Below are 18,210 nucleotides of genomic sequence, written 5' to 3'. Positions count from 1 at the left end.
AATAAATATTTAATTTCTGGAATGTATCTGGAATTTTACTTTCTTCCACCTTCTCTGTTCTCGGCTGTTCTTTGACCTTTACTATGTCCAATTGGAGAACAGCTCTCAGAATGCAGAGTCATCGATTAAACCCTGTAGGGGGTCAGGCATCTTCCAGCAAAGGGAGGGCAGTGGGCTGGGAACATGCCACGAACAATCTTCAGGAAATTATTTTTATTGTGCTCTTCAGAGTTTCCCCCCCCTAGCAAATACTATACAGTACCACACAGAAGCAAGAATACGCTAGTGAGGAAGAGGATCAATAATGAATGCAAACTCTTTTGGTTATGCTAAAGTGCTGCTTTAAGTGCCTGTCAATAATTTATTTCTCACCCACCATAATACTGGAGAGATTTGTGTCTGCTCTGGCATTCCCTGGTTAAAAAATGTCAATGAAAAGAATATCATAATTGTCACGCAGTGGAATGATCACAGTCAGTTCTGAAGAGATACTGTATAGTCTTAGTCTTTCTTGCAATGGTTTAAGTGAAAAAACAGAAGGACAGAAGGGCATGGATTCCAATATCAGTAGCTGCCCAAAAAGCGACAGCCGATCGTGTGTCAATCATGCTATGGAAGTCCAAAAACCCCCCACTGTGGATGCAAATGTTCCTGATGTAGACTTTATTGTTTGTTCAATGAGGTAATCCACAATGTGATAAATGAGATGGACCCAACACAGTCCGTGTTTCGACCAAAGTGTCTTCCTCAGGGATCCCAGGAGAGTCCGTTCAAGAATCTTGTGGATTTAATAGTAAAAAGCCCGTGTACGCCATTATACAAAATTGCACCTCCGGGAAAGATAGGCGCCAGAAATGTAGGCCGTGAATCACTCCTATGTAGGTGCTTTAGGCTGCCTAATGCCACTTCTGGCATTAGCCACGTCCACAATGGCAGGCGGTATCAGGTCAAAAGCGCGCCGGGACAAAGGCGCGCGCAGACAATTGAGTGCAGCGCGGAGGTGCGCGTCGCAGAAAATTACTGTTTTTAGGGCTCCGATGGGGGGGCGTGGGGGGGAACCCCCCCACTTTACTTAATAGAGATCGCGCCGCATTGTGGAGGCATTGTGGGGGTGTGGGGGGTTGTAACCCCCCACATTTTACTGAAAACTTCACTTTTTCCCTGTTTTTAGGGAAAAAGTTAAGTTTACAGTAAAATGTGGAGGGTTACAACCCCCCAAACCCCCCTTAACGCCGGCGCGATCTCCATTAAGTAAACTGGGGGGGCTCCCCAACAAAACCCCCCGTCGGAGCCCCTAAAAACTGTAATTTTCTTCGGCGCACGCCTCCGTCTTGTGCTCAGTTGTCGGCGCACGCTTTTGTCTTTCGCGGGGTTGTCTATGAACCATGGCAGGCAGCTTAAAGCGTCTACAGTGGCACAATTCTGGGGACTATTTTGTAGGCACCAATAGGTGCTTTAACATTAATGTTTTGTGTCATTTTAAATGGTGTTTCTGGTCAGTTTCTCCAGCCAATCAGATCAATTCATCGCCATTCATTCACTTCTAACTTTTAATGTTATTAATTTCAAGAATTCATTTTTTCTTAAAACCCAATTCTTATACACACAAATTTTCTTCAGTATCTTCTAATTCAGCAATTCTCTCTGTTACTCAAATTCATTCCCCTGTACTTTTATTCCATTTAAATTGTTCTTATATTGATATCAATTTATTGCAGGGATCGTCTAATAAAAATGCTGCCATTCCATATTATTTTTCAAACCCTGCAGTGCTAAAGATTTTAGTCTGAAGATCCATCTTTGCTCTCTTTGTGCTAAAAATCTTCTGTATTCTCCACCTCTTCTCCTCTTTAGTACATGATCTAGAACTACCAGTAGGACCCTTAGTGAAAAAAAATTGTTTTGTTTATCCATATAGTTTCGCTAATGGAAACACTGGTTATGTCACTCTTATGTTCATTTAATCGTATATTGAGTTTCCTAGATGTCTGACCCACATAAATCAGTGGTACCTCGGAATCTGAACCTAATCCGTTCCAGAACCCCTTTTGAGTTCCAAAACGTTCGAGTTCCAAGACAATTTTTCCCATTGAAAATAATAGAAACTGGATTAATCCATTCCTTGGTCCCACAAACTCAGATTTTCAAATAAAATTTCCACTGGACACAAGGCTAATATAGATGGCCTGAGGGCTGTGCAGGAACAATGCGCTGTGGCATAGACAGCAAGATCTGGCACCCTAACTGGCATAGACAGCAAGATCGGCAAAGGCAACTGCAAGCGGTGCTTAGCCCAAAGCTTCCCTCTGACGCAAACCGCCCAGGCGGAAACAGGAAGCTGTGTCAGAGGGGAAGCTTTGGACTGAGCAATGCTTGCAGTTCCCGTACGTTCAGATTCCAAAGCAGCGTTCAGATTCCGGGGCAAAATTTAATAAAAAAAAATAGTTTGGATTCCAAGTTGTTTGAGTTCTGGGGCGTTCGGATTCCAAGGTACCACTGTATATTACACCTTCCATCTTACAATCTGAAAAAAATTGATATTTATAAGTCTTCTTATCCACTGGGTTACAGAAAACATTTGTATATTCCATCACTCTGCACATTTGACAAGAGCCACAGGTAGTATGAATCCTCTCCTGTGGCTCCCTAGATAGAGGAATTTCCAGTAGTATTGAAGGGCATAAAAGCTTCTTCAGATTTCTATTCCTATGGAACACAATTCTCAACGATTGATCTTTAAACACTCCTGCAACATTTAAAATACCCCAGTGTTTTTTCAGGATGCGCAAAACTTGATAGCTATTCTGTGCATACGTCAATATACAGATAACCATCTCATCTTGTAGATCTTGTTCCTGTTTTTGTTTAGGTAGCAATAAAAGTTCCCTATTATTATAATAGACTCTTTTGTATGCCAGCTTGACCACTTTCTCGGGATATCCTCTCCTAATGAATCTTTTGAAATCTGCTTTTTAGGAACAGATTCATTTCAGCCTTAAGAATTGGGAATAGGGGAGGCTTTTTTCAAAGACATAGGATGAAAGCTTGAAAACTGTAGTACTGAATTGCAATCTGTGGGTTTCCTGAATACTTTAATATGGAAGATCTTATCCTGCTATTTAATATTCACATCTAAAAATCAAAATTTCTGATGTGCTATAAAGATGAGTAAATTTAACTTTACAAAGGCATGAGTTCAGGTAAGTTATAGACATTTCCAATTTCTCTTCTGTGTCTCTCCAAATAAAGAAAATATAATCTACTAGTCTTATAGCCCGTTACATTAATATATATATGTGTGTGTGTCTGTCTTTATTTCTTTCTCTCTCTCTCTCCTTAGCCGCTTTCTGTATTTCTGTATTTCTGTCTTTCTTTCTTTCTGTCTTTCTTTTTCCTTGGCTGTCCACCACACCCGTTGCCTGCTCCCCCTGTCCATTCTCCCTTCATTTTACCTCCCCTGTGTCCACCACCACCCCTTCACTGCTCCCCTTATCCAGCAGCAGCCCTTTGTTTTACCTCACCCCTGTCCATCATCACCTCTTTGCTGTTCCCCCTGTCCAGCAGAAGGCCTCCCTTGTCCATCAGCACCTCTTCCCCTGTCCAGCAACACCTCTTTCCTGCTCCCCCTGTCCAGCAGTAGGCCTCCCTTCCTTTTTCTTCCCCCCTGTCCATCAGCAACTCTTCCCCTGTCCATCAACATCTCTTTCCTGCTCCCCCTGTCCAGCAGTACGCCTCCCTTCCTTTTTCTGCCCCCCCTGTCGTCAGCACCTCTTCCCCTGTCCAGCAGCATCAGCATCCATTACCTCCTCTCGCATCTGCCCTCTGCCAACAGCCACCTCAAGCTGCCGTGGCCTGCAGGCACTGACAGCCGCCGCGGCCTGCAGGCACCAACAGCTGCCGTGCATGCCTGAAGCCGACAGCCGCCTCGCCTCGAAGCCCTCTTCCCGTCAGCCGCCGTCAGCACTGTTCCGTGAAGCCCTCCTCCCTGCAGCCACCTCTCTGCACCGCTGCACGCGCCTGAAACCAACAGCCACTCTCTAATGTTTCCACCATCCCTGCCACCACGAAACCAAAGGCGTCCTGGAGTCCTGGTGTAGTGCATGCCCACTCTTGCCACCACAGCCCGGCAGATCAGGGATCAGGGAAACACATGGTAAGAGTGCGCATGCGCGCTTAGCATTTTATTAAATAGATGGGCTCCTTTTACTAAGGTGCGCTAGCGCTACATGCTAATGCCTCCATAGAGCTTGCATTAGTATTTTCCATGTAGCATGAGGGTTAGCATGTGCTAATCTTCAGCGCGCGCTAAAACGCTAGCTCACCTTAGTAAAAGGAGCCCTATATATTTCACCCAAAATAATATCTCTGTGTTCAAACACTGCCATAAATAGATTTGCGATAGATGGGGCCATAGTGATCACCATGGCTATCCCTGATATTTGACAGAACAGTGTGTCTTCAAATAAAAAGAAACCTCTGGTACTGTTTATAAAATTTGAGCCTCACGGGTCCAAATTACAACACAGTAACACCTCCAGATTCTATATATGGCACCCAAAATTGAGTGCCAATATTGGGGCACCAATCCAAGATGTGCCCCTAATTAAATTAGCCCCTAATTGGCTAAGGGGCTAATTAGTACCAATAAGTGGATGCTAATTGTCACCATTTTGGAATTATTCACATTTTACTATGTGCTATTCTATAATAATTTGCGCCCAAATCCCATATGGTGCAACTCAAAAGGGTAGGTGCACGGGCGGCATTCCTAAACTCTTTGTGCAGTGTTATTGAATACTGAGGATGTACACCCAAATTTGGGTGCCAAAATCAGCCTTCAATGCAATTCTACAATGGGCATTCATTTTATTCAATGCTGATTTTTAAGCACCATATACTGAATCTAGCCCTAATTGTGAAGAATCTACAGTAACTGTTGAGAACGTTCTCAGCATCTGCCCATGCAGTTACCGCAAAGGGAAAATACTGTATTTTCTAAGGTGCTTATTGTCAAAACAAATGGACGCCTCAAAATGGCCAAAAAAATGTCCATCTGCCTAAAATGTCAAAATCGTGATTTTTGATTGGCAAGAGAGCATGCTGGAGGCATGTTTTGCATGAGACAAGGGCAGGCCCAAAATTAGGTTGTCTTTCAGCGACAATGGAATTTGAAGAACTTTCTGAGGCAAAAAAGGCCATTTTCAATCATGTCCAAGGGTACAAAAGGTTTCCCTGATTGAGCATTTGTCCATCTGCCAGTGATTACTGACCCCTTTCCACCCATACCCCCCCCCCAAAAAAAAAAAATTAGGACATCTTTCAGCGAGAATGGAATGGGAAGAAATGCCCAAGACATAACCAAAGGATGTTTATATCTAGATGTGTTTCAGACATGTCCAGAATACAAAAAGGTGCCCTGAATGAGCAGCTGAGCACTGGAGGGATGAAGGCATGACCCCTACCCCTAAGAAGTGAAAGTGCCTGGATACCAGGATCTATGATTATGTCAGTTTTTATGGCTTAATAGAGCACCAAGCTAGTAAACCACAAGGATAGGTCTTATAATTGCTTGCTGATCTATTAGGAATGGCCATGATACCCTTTGTTACCCTAGAACCTGGTATTCACTGTCACTTTCACTTCTTAGGAGGGGGGTCAGTATCCAATGGGAGATTAAGGAGGGGTCATACTCTCATTCCTTCAGTGCTCAGCTACTCATTCAGGGCACCTTTTTGTACCCTTACATGATTGAAACACATTTAGATTAAAACATCCTTTTATGTCTTGGACATTTCTTTCTATTCCATTGTTGTTGAAAGATGTCCTACTTTTGGGCCCTCCCTAGACCCACCCATAACATGCCTCAAAAACACCCCCTTGCTATTTAGACAAACTGCGTGAAAAATTTTGTCTTTTTTTAAATTTTTAATCTTTATTGATTTTTAATCTAAAACAGTGTCATACAAATGAACAAACAGTAGGTATTACATACATTACACTAATATCTGTACAGGTAACATATATATCATTCAAGATTTTTAGTTTTCCTACATATAACAATAACATAATATAACATAATATATAATATAAATGAAGAATAAAGTTACCCAAATGTCACCATCAATATTTATTCCCCTCCCTCCAACCCCCCACCCCCCATGGATGTGTAAAGGTGAATGAACAAAAGGAAAGATACAAATTTAGTCAATGGGTTCCAAACTTTATTAAATACACCACTAAATCCCCTACACTCTGTATTAATTCTTTCATATCTGTAAGTGGTGCACACGTTCACCCACCAAAAGTATAACTTATTTTTGTCATGGTTCTTCCAGTTCCAGTTGAATGGCTATACCTATATATGGGAAAATTCTGTCTTTTGAAAATCTTTTGGATGCTTTTGGCAGAAGGACCTTTTTTGGCCTTTATGAGGCATCCATCTGATTCAAAAATGAGTGCCATCTTTCTAGGCCCCGTTTATAGAATCAGCCCCTATGTGTGGCTTACTATAACAACATGCTCTGTTGGCATTTACATTTACTGGTAGCACCTTTAAACATATATATAAAACATCCACACTTAGGTGCCATTTACAGAATCGTGGCTAGTGGTGCCTATGTAAAAACTTAGGCACCTGAAATGTAGGCCAGGGTTTTAAAGGTCTACATTTTACATAGAAACATGATGGCAGATAAAGACCAAATGGCCCATCCAGTCTGCCTAAGTTTTTATAGAATCGCGCCTAGCAGTGCCTAAGTCATGGTCCATCCACAAAAATGGCCACTTAATTTTTTTTTTTTTTTAAACTAATTACGTGGGCTATTAAGAATATTTTGCCAACTAAGGGCTCTTTTTACTAAATCGCAGAAGAGCTTCTTATCATGGGCCGATGAGGTAATACTCCAATGCTCATTCTATTCCAATGAGTGTTGGAGCATTTGCCTCACCGGCCCAAGGTAAGAAACTCTTCTGCGGTTTAGTAAAACCCAGTGTAAGTTAGGCGCCTAAGAGGTGCCTAACTTTAGGCACCCTTTATAGAATCAGTTCTTTGGTGTTAAGCGGGGTATAAGTTTTTAAAATAAATATGTATAATTAATACTCATATATACAGTAGCACTGTATAGTTCCACTAATACAGGCAGTCCCTGGGTTAAGAATGAGTTCCCTTTTTTAAAACGTTCTTTAGTTGAATTTGTATGTAACTCGGATCCTGTACAGTACAAAATCTATAAAAGAATTAAAGAAACAATCCTCAAAATAGAGTACTGTAGTTTAAATAGAAAGAAAAGATAGGTTTACACTTACTTTTGCTCTTCCTCTGTCCCACTGTTCCCTCTCCACTACCACATCCTACATTTCTCCCTCTGATCTCTTTCTTCTCCATGCATCTGAACCGCACGCCTCTCCCACCACCATGTTCAATATTTCTCTCTCCCTCCCTATACCCAACAATTCTTTCTTCATTTCCTTATGTGCACCATCTCTCTTTCCCTCTCACTCAGACACCCATGCCCAACAATTCACCCTTTCTATTTCCCCCCTCAGCATCTCTTTCCCTCACTCCCTCCATTCTTCCATCTTATGTCCCAAGTTCATGCCCCCGCCCTCCTTCATTCTCTCCTTTGTCCAAAGTTTGTGCTCCCTCCCTTTCTTCTGTGTCCCAACACGATCCTGCCTCTCCCTTCCTGTGCCAACGTGCCCCTTCTTCCTCCCTTCCTGTCAAAATGCGACCTTCCGCTGTGGCCACTGGTTCCTGCACACAGCTCATGGCTGACCCAGAAGTCTTCCTTCATGTCATAAGGAAAGCTTCCAAGTCAGTCGAAAGCCACAGGAACCAGCGGCTGCAGCTTTGCAAAGTGAGACTGGGAGGAGAGAGCTGGCTAGAGGCGTGAATTTGCAACACCCGCCAGAGGCACGAATTTGCAACGCTGAAAAGATGGAAAGATGACAAGGGCTGCGTTGGGACACCAAAGAGAGGAGGAGGGTCGCATTTTGACAGGAAGGGAGGAAGAAGGGGCATGTTGGCACAGAAAGTGAGAGGCAGGACCCCGGTTCGTAAGTTCGAGTTTGACGTAAATTGGGCATTCTTAAACCATATACACATGTTTTGAAAATAAAATAATTCCTTTACAAATTTACTCTGAAAAAATCATTATTGTTTCTTTATGTCATGTTATTATATTTTCTTCCATTCTGCTGTTTAGAATCCTGACAGAAGATCATAATTATAACTTAAATTTGTAGCTCTGCTATCAGGCAACTGATAATTTTGTTGCCACAAATTTTATTCTCATTTTGTTTTGGCAGAACAATGAGATTAAAAGGGGGGAAAAAGCCCCTGATGCGACACAAATTACAATAAGGTGTGAAAACTCTGTTTCACCTCAGCCTCCCTCTTTTGCTTTCCACTTATATACCATACGCAGCCATTCAGATGATACAGTGTTCAGTTTAGCCAGGGTTTGTCAAGGGCTCTGCATTTCTGCAGCTTAAAACAATATGAAATAATGCCAGGAGGCCTTGTGACAGGAAATTAGGGATGACATGTTTAAGATAAAGGGGTGCAGCCATTGAAACATTGTCTGACGAAGATTTAGAGTGATGGCTGTGTCACGTGGATGGTTTATCCATTTGGCCACACGATTACTGCAAGCTAGGAGTAGTGTAATAATTTATTGGGAAAACCACAGCCTAGCACAGTGAAGGAGAACAATCTAGTGCAACCCTGACAAGGCAAGTCAAACAGATATGGAAAGGAGAAACAAATCTTATTTCTTGAGATGCTGATGGCAGTTCTGGATGAACTGACAAGAAGAGAAAAGGGGGCAGCGGCTGGCTTCTAGGATGTAGATTGCTGTGACTTATTTTAGAGCAGATTATTTGCAAGTAATTTACCCCCCCTCCTTTTCAAAGCCACGCTAGCGTTTTTAGCACCTGCCGCGGCGGTAACGGCTCCGATGCTCATAGAATTGGTATGAGTGTCCGAGCTCTTATCGCTACAGTCGGCGCTAAAAACGCTAGCTTGGCTTTGTAAAGGAGGGGGGTTATTTTGATCCTGTTTGGGTTTAATAGCTGTGTTTTTTTTCCGTTTCAACAGATTTTGGCATATCTGTTTTTCTGATAGGAATAATATTACAGAATGCATTACCTGAAGAAATTTGATATTATACCAGTATTTAATAATGTGGCGGGGCATTTTCGATATGATGTCTAAATCCGAATTTAGATGTTTTGTGGAACATGCACATAAATCCAACACAAGACAGGAACATTTTCAAGTTTATTAATTATTGATATACTGTCTATCATGCATATCTAAATGGTTTACAATAAGGTTAATAGTATAAAGATAAAAACAGCTCTATTAAAATTGAGGGGATTGCACAGACTAAGCATAACTAACATGAAATCAAATTGAATTGGAGAAGGGAGGGGAAAACACAATAGGTTGGAAATTGATTATCGGGAATAGTTTGTCATCCTTGGTTGAAATATTCATTGTCATATATTAAAGGCATCTTTTTTAAATTTTTTACTTATTATCAATTAATTACAAACAAAGAATTAACTTTGAAAAGAAAATTAGAAAAAGTACAATCAATACCATTAAAATGAAACAAAAAAAAATTCCAACTTAATATATAGTCCACAACTGGGAGACCAAAGTAAGTAAGTAAAAATCCCTTCCAGGAAAAAGGGGTAGATACAAATTTATTTATAAAGAATAGAGCAGTTAACCTCGGCTAAATATTAACAGACATGAGTTATCCTGCACTTTCCTAGGTAGCATCAGAAATCCCTTTTCTTTCTAAGAAAAAACGCAACTGTTCTCGGTCAAAAAAAATATACTTATTTTGTTGATAATTTATAAAACATTTACAAGGAAACCTCAACTGAAAGGAGGCTCCTAAAGAAATAACTTTAGATCTATATTGCTTAAATTCCTTCCTTCAGGTTTGAGTCCATCGTGAAACATCCGGAAAAATATAAATTTTTTCACCCAAGTAAAAAATCTGCTTTAAATTAAAGTATAGTTTCAAAATCATGTCCTTGTCTTGAAGAAAAACAAAGGATACTATCAAAGTAGCGCAACCCAGAATTTCAATTTCAGAAGATTCCAGTAGCTCCAAAATTCCTAACTGTGCTTGTTCTTCCTCTTCTTTCTTTTCCGTCATAGTTCTTTTAAGGAAATAAAGTCTTTGTATCGGGGGGATATTAGACTCTGAGATTTTCAATATGGAGATCAAAAAATTTTTAAAGATCTCTCTTCAAGTCATAAATTTAGGTATAGGAAAATTCAGTAGCCTTAAATTCAGGCTCCTATTTTGATTTTCAAGATTTTCAATTTTCCGTAGATAAAAAGTTTTTTCTGTAACTTGTTGTTTATTAAAGGTTTGGACCTCCAACATAGTTTGTTCAATCTCTCCAATTTTCTGGTTTTGCTGTTGAACCTGGGTTTCCAATTGGTTAATTTTTAATGGGAGCCTAAGAGTTAGAGAAATAACGTTGCTACATACCAAAGGAAGGTTTTCAATTGCTGTCCAAAGACAGTCCAGGGTTACCACTGGTGGTCTGAGAAGCGGCTTGAGTTGGGTCATCTGAGACTGGTTTTGTTCCAGCCGCTGAGCTCCATCGCGGCTCGCGTTTCCTTCCAACTCACCACCGCTCTCATTCGGTGCTCCACCCTCGAACGGCTTCAAAGAAGTTGAAAATGTTGAAGCATTCGCCTCCAAACATGCCGGCTGCAACAAATTCTCCCTCCCTTCCATTCCCAGGGAGCCCTCTAGTCGGAGGTTTGACGTAACCGCATTTTCAGGCGCAGGGGGAGGGTCAGGTCATGCAGGGCTCAGCAAAAATTCACTGTCTAAGCTGAGCCTTTCCTGAGGCTCTGCAGCAGATAAGCCCATCGCCGAGGGGACTGTAAATGAAGTCATTACAGTCTGACGCGGTGTGGATGTAGCAAACAGGGGTAGAGGGATGATTCTGTCTTCCCCTTCTTTTCGGCATTCAGAAGGAGAATTAAAGGAAACATAACAGGTAAGAAATAGACTCGCTGACTCAGGAACTCACAAACGCGTGTCCTGCTCTGTCGCCATCTTAGTTTGTTCTCCTATTAAAGGCATCTTTAAATAGGAATGTTTTAAGTTTAGATCTGAATTTTACCAATGAAGATTCTAGTCTAAGGCAGTGTCTCATTAACTTGTTTGCCAAATACACTGGAGATTTTACATGCCAAGCTTTAAACATTATGCACTGCAACATAAACCTAATGCACTGGTCTACAGGCAACCAGTGAAGTTTATACAACACTGAAGTGATGTGGTCTGATCTTTTACTGGTTGCAGCATTTTGAACCAACTGCAAATGATGTACATTGGCCTGACTTAAGTCAAGAAAAAGGGTATTACAATAGTCCAACCTACATATTATGAAAGCATGTATCAACTTTGTGTGATTTTCCAATTCTAAGATTGGTTTTAGTTGGTGCAGCATACATAGTTCGTAGAAACTTGACTTTACAACATGATTTGAGATTTAAAACTTAAGTTGAAATCACAACAAACACCCAAAACAGTTACATTGAAAGAAAGCTGTACCCTAATGCCTTGTATTTCTGGAAGAACTCTCAAGATTTTGTGACTAAGTGAGATCCACTTGCTGACATTTTATCAATATTAAGTATCAAGTTTTGTTCAAACTTGATACTCAAAAAAATGGAAATTGAACTCCCAAGTATCAAGTAGTTTTTCCAGAGGCACAAAATGCAGATTGAAAAGAACTGGGAAAAACAAGTATCCCTGGGGAACTCCAGACTTACTGTGCCCTTTGATCATGATTGATTTTTCCAGAACAAGATCGATTAGAGAAATAGGACATGAACCATTTAAATATGGTTGACCCTATGCCCACTTCTCTAAGTCTAACCAACAACTTAGAGTGGGAAACTATCAAAAATAGCTATTAAGTTGAGTTAGATCCATAAAACATCCAATATTTTTTTTCCAACTTAACCAAAATGTCATTGATGATGTCCAAAAGCACAAATTCAGTATTATGGTTACTTCTGTAACCTGATTGACATGGATGAAAACCCCCATTTTCCTCAAGAAAATCATTTAACTGAGCCAAGACTGCTTTTTCCAATGTCTTTGCCAAAAAAGACAAGTTTGAGATAGGTCTAAAATTCTGATAGCTCAATTTTGTTTATCTTTTTTACGGATTGGAATAACAATAATAGCATCCTTCATACTGTTAGGAACAATATCAGTGGAAAATGATAAATTTAAAATATGACATTTGAAAGGAGATAAAATTCCTCTACACAGAGAGAAAATTCCATTAGGAATAATGTTTAACTGAATCAATATATTGATTTAACAATTTTTTCATTTTCTACTACAGAGATAGATCTAAATTGATCCCATTTATGGGCAACCACAGTGAACTCTGTTGACACTTCATTATTTACTGAAAGGAATAAAGAATTTATTTCTACCACTGACTTGGAATGTTTAACTATCAGGGAGGAAATCCTGTTCTCCAAAAACTGTAAAAATCCTTTGGAAGATAAATGATTCTTAACTTCTCCTAAACCACAAGAGGAAGATGTCAGACTAGAAATTATCCTAAATAGATGATAGGGACTGTTTCCAGTCTCAGATAGCCTCTTATTGATAAATTCTTTTTTGATTTTCTGAATTTCAGCATTATAGAACTTACTATCCTCCCCATTTTACTAAAGAGGGCCTAAATGATCTGCATTTAAAACGCAGATCTCAGACCTTTTTTTTTTTTTACCATTTTCGCTCCCAATGGTGCAATTGTTTTAGAACATAGTAACATAGTAGATGACGACAGATAAAGACCCAAATGGTCCATCCATCTGCCCAACCTGATTCAATTTAAATTTTTTAAATTTAATTTTTTTCTTCTTAGCTATTTCTGGACAAGAATCCAAAGCTCTACCCAGTACTGTGCTTGGGTTCCAACTGTCGAAGTCTCCTTCAAATCTCACTCCAGCCCATCTACACCCTCCCAGCCATTGAAGCCCTCTCCAGCCCATCCTCAACCAAAAGGCCATATACAGACACATATCATGCAAGTCTTCCCAGTACTGGCCTTAGGAATCATGGCTAGGTAGCCGCTTTATGCCGCGGAATGCTAAAATAGGCATGGCCAACGCTTGACGTGGCATTAGGCAGGCTAATCGGCTAACCAGCCATGAATCACGCCAAGATAGGCAGCTGAAATGTAAGTCTGGAAAACCCTGGCCTACATTTCAGCTGCTTATCTTTGCCGCTAGACCACAGCAGCCAATTGTGGTAGGGGAATTCCCCCTCCCCCATCAGCTAAGTGGCAGGGACTTCCCAAAGCCACAATTCTGTAACCGGCACCCAAGTCAGATTGCCTGTCAGTCATTCTAGGGTGTCGGTTACAGAATCATGGCTTTGGGGAGTTCCTGCTGGTCAGCTTATGTGGAAGGGGAAAATTCCCCTGCCGCGGTCAGCTGCTGTGGTCTAGTGGTAAAGATAAACGGCTGAAATATAGGCCAGGATTTTCTGAGCCTACATTTCAGCTGACTATCTTGACTGAACTTGATTCTGTAACTGGTGCCCTCAAATGATTAACGCTTTTAAGGCGGCTACCTACGTGGGCGCAGGTTACAGAATCCTATCCTTTGTGAAATATCCAACAATTGAAAAGAAGGCATAGTGGAAAAAACTGCATTTAAGATATCTTCCTTGGTTAAGTCATTTTTAACCTTGATTAATTTAACATGCTCAGTTCTCCCAGATTATTTTTCCTTTACAGTAAGTCACAATGACATCACAATGAATGAAATAATGATCAGACCAACTAATCGGAAACACACCTTCTAAATTCCAGTGATGAGCAATAGTTTAAACACAAATATCAAATCAAGAATATTTCCTTGAACCTGGTTGGAACAGACCATTCATTTATACCCCAAATTATTCACTGAACCTAAAAAAAAAATGTTGGTAACTGTTTAGGCCCATGGAGTCAAACAGATTAAAATCTCCCAATATTACAAGTTTACTAATTAGTCCTTGTACTAAGGTGCAGTAGCCAATTTGGTGCATGCTAAAAATTATCGCAGGCTAAATGCTAATGTGAGCTAACACCTCCATAGGATATAATGGACACGGCATGCGTTAGCATTTAGCGCACGCTAAAATGACCAGCGCGCCTTAGTAAAAGGACCCCAAAATTGAGTTGCTAGCTGTAAAATTGTTTCCATCAAAATGTTAAAATTAGAACGTCCCGCATTCGGTGGTACATATGAGGGTGGTTTGAACAGTGGTAAAAAAGCAAGTTGGATGTATACTTATATGAGTATCTTTTCCTTATTCTCAGTTTTTCCCATTCTCTTGCTCTCTTTTGTGTGTGTGTGTGTGTCTCTGAATCTGTCACTACGTGTTCCACAGTCTTCTCCTGTCTTGTCTCTGGAATCTTTGATCTTTCTTGGTGTAGGGGCCTGTGCCTTCTCTTCTTCCAGCTCTAGGTCTCTAGTCTTTGAGTCTGTTACCTACTACCTAACTTTAAAATGAATAAAAAGATATCTTTACTATATTTTTCACAGGTGTCTGGCCTTATGTTTCTCTAAAGTAAATTCTTTCACTACCACCCCCTTCCTTTAATGAAGTCATGTTAGGGGAATTCTATGAGCATCGGAGCTTTTACCACTAAGGCCGGCAATAAAAAAAACCTAACATGGCTTCATAACAGGGGGGAAGGGGGTAAGTCTAGCTGAAGAAATAAAAAAAAAAAAATACTTTTTGACCCTTAAGGTCTTCCTCCTATGCTAATCACTGATTTCCTAAGCTAACAGGAGTTCAGCCTGAATAGCCTTTTTGCTTCAGCATTACAGAACTGCATTACTGAGATATTCACAGAACTTTCAATGCAGCTATTAGTTTCTCACATACAGCTCTTAAGCCAAACACTGTCTCGGAGAGAATTAGTGGATTAATCCTTCTCTTATGAAGAAAAACCTTGTTCAAAATAAAACCAACATATATTTGTTAAAACTTTGGAATAAACATCACAAAGCAAAATCTTAAAAACAACTACTCTTAAAATAACCCACTGGACCACTGAAAACCTTGGGCATTTTACAAAAGTGCTGCAACAAACAATAATTTTTTAAAATCTTAACCAGTCAGAACGGAGCTGTAACTGTCCTTTTTTTTCCTTCTAATAATCTTTATTAATTTTCCAACTACAATTGTGCATACAAATAATTCATATACATATAATATTACAAGAAAAGCAGAATAAACTTACATAAAATAATAAGTGATTATTTTCCCCTACCCTCCCACCTATTAATCAAGAAAATAAATACCCACAAGAAACTATCTAAAAATTCCCCCAAACCATTCCATTACAAACCCCTCCCACCCTGGATGTGTATGTTTAAGGTCAGTAAAATAAAGTCAGTTATTATTCCTTACAAAATTTAGTCAACGGCTCCCAAACATCCATAAATTTCCTGTACCTTCCCTGCTGTATAGCCATCAGATGTTCCATTTTAAAAGTATAACAAAGGGATTCCAACCAGAAAGTGTAATTTAACCTACTATCCTAGTTCTTCCAATTCTTCAAAATAAGTTGTATGTCATTACAAAGAGAAGTTTGTTATTCCTAGCAGATATTTGACTTTTAGCTCTCATTAACGTACCAAATAGGATGATATCGTATGTCAATGCCACTGGATTTTCCAGGGCAAGACAAATGATGGGGTGTATCCGCAGAGGTTTCGACAGCAGGAGACCTGAAGTTATGATGCCGTTGTACAGAGCCATGGTGAGGCCTCACTTGGAGTACTGTGTTCAGTTTTGGAGACCACACTACCGAAAGGACGTGCTGAGGATCAAGTCGGTTCAGCGAGCGGCCACCAGGTTGGTCTTGGGGCTCAAGGATCTCACGTATGAAGAAAGATTAAAAAAATTGCGGCTGTACTCACTTGAGGAAAGAAGAGAACGGGGAGATATGATTGAAACATATAAGTACATCACGGGATGCATCGAGTCAGAAGATGATATCTTCTGGCTCATGGGACCCTCGACCACCAGAGGGCATCCGCTGAAAATCAGGGGAGGGAAGTTTCATGGCGACTCCAGGAAGTACTTCTTCACCGAAAGAGTAGTGGATCATTGGAACAGACTCCCACTCCAGGTGATAAAGGCCAGCAGCGTGACGGATTTTAAGAGAAAATGGGATACTCACGTGGGATCTTTAAGGGAGTAAATTCAGGGGAGGGGATACTTGGAATGGGCAGACTTGGTGGGCTATAGCCCTTTTCTGCTGCTTTTTTCTATGTTTCTAATATATTGTTCCTGATTCCAGAAAGATCTCCAAAATTTAAGTATCAAGGGACAATAGTATAATAAATGATCCATAGTCCCAGCTTCGAGATGACAGTGCCAGCATCTATTAGACTTTGAACTATCTAATTTCTGTAAAGGAACTGGGGTCCATAATGCTCTATGTAATAAGAAAAACCATGTTTGTCTCATAGATGCAGACACCGTACATTTCATCCTCCGAGTCCAAATTCGTGGCCATTGAGACGCAGTAATCTGATGCTTTATCTCAATGTTCCAAATGTCACGAAGACCAGTCTTTGGTTTCTTATTCACCATCCAGATATTAATTTATACCACTGTAACTGTCCTACCAATGCGTTCCATATCTTAATACCTGTAATACAAAAAGCAGCGGCTCTGGTTTCAGCATAGCTTCCTCGCATTATCGGTTCCAACAACTTTTGATTTTCAGATCTCAAAGCTCTATTAGGCTGCTAAAGTGCCACCATTCAAATAAAATACCATGGTGCTTGGTGGTAGACAGTTTGATGAATTACAGAAATCACTTTATGTTTGACTTGAAATGCAATCGGTAACCAATGCAATTTCTTCAAAACAGGTGTAATATGGGCTGTTATTTCAACATCCATAACCAAACTTGCTGGTGCATTTTGTACTAACTGTCCCTATCTGTCCTAGTAGGCGCATAATCTATCTAATGTACCCGGGGCATTGGGGAGATTAAGTGACTTGCCCAAGGTCACAAGGAGCAGCACAAGGTTTGAACCCACAATCTCAGGGGGCTGGAGCTGTAGCTCCAACCACTATGCCACACTCTCCTCATACATATAGCTCATGCAACTGCTTAAAAAAGAAAAACACACTTAGGAGTTTGGATGAATGAATTTGGATAATATTCAAACACCATTTTAAAATATATTGAGAATCCACCCAGTAGCACAAAGCTTGATGCTTTGCAAGATTGAAGGATATGATGGACTATGTCATCTATCACAACCTGAAAAAAGAATAATTAAAATGTGTTTTTAGTTTATCGTGTGTATGTTTAAAAGATAATTAAAAATCTGGGTTTGTAAGTTTCCAAAATACCAATCCCCATGACCACCCCCATCATTGGCTAGTATCCAGATTATGAGCCTCGTTTATCTTTTTTTTTATCTAAGTAGTATACAAAATGGTTTTCACATAGCAAAATGAACTGTTTCTTGCCCTCATGGATTTAGAACTGTCAAAAAGACAGGCGAGAAAGCCAACAGACAGACCACAGTCAAAAGACCAATTTGGGGGAGGGGGAATCAAGAAAAATAAAGCTGCATCCATACGTGCCAATTAAGGTGCCACTCATGCACCAGTGCACACGCCTCAATTAAAGAATTGCCCCTTATATGCTGTATTCAGTAAATGGCGCTCAAAAATTTGGTGCTGAAAAAAGCACTGAAAGGTATTCTGTAGTGGTCATTCTGGGATCAACGTCCTTTATAGAATAGCACGTAGCACTGGGACCCCTGGGCACAAGAAATTAAACCAACTAAAACCAGGTGTAAATTCTGGTGCGCAAGTTGTACGCAGATCTGCGCTACTCTATAACATTGTGCACTTATGGGAATGCTCCTGACCTGTGCTTGCATTTCCCTTGGCCCCGCCCCTTTGCAGATCCACATGGAAACACTTAGGGCTCCTTTTACTAAGGTGCGTTAGAGCCTTAACGCGCAGGATAGCTTGCGCTAAATTGCCACGTGCGCTAGACCTTAACGCCAGCATTGAGCTGGCGTTAGTTCTAGAAGCGTAGCTTGGTTTTGCGCGCATTAAAATCCTACGTGCGCTAAAAATGATAGCGCACCTTAGTAAAAGGAGC

Source organism: Geotrypetes seraphini, chromosome 2 (genome assembly GCF_902459505.1).
Source record: "Geotrypetes seraphini chromosome 2, aGeoSer1.1, whole genome shotgun sequence".
NCBI classification, from domain to species: Eukaryota; Metazoa; Chordata; class Amphibia; order Gymnophiona; family Dermophiidae; genus Geotrypetes; species Geotrypetes seraphini.
This window is presented reverse-complemented; position numbering follows the sequence as displayed.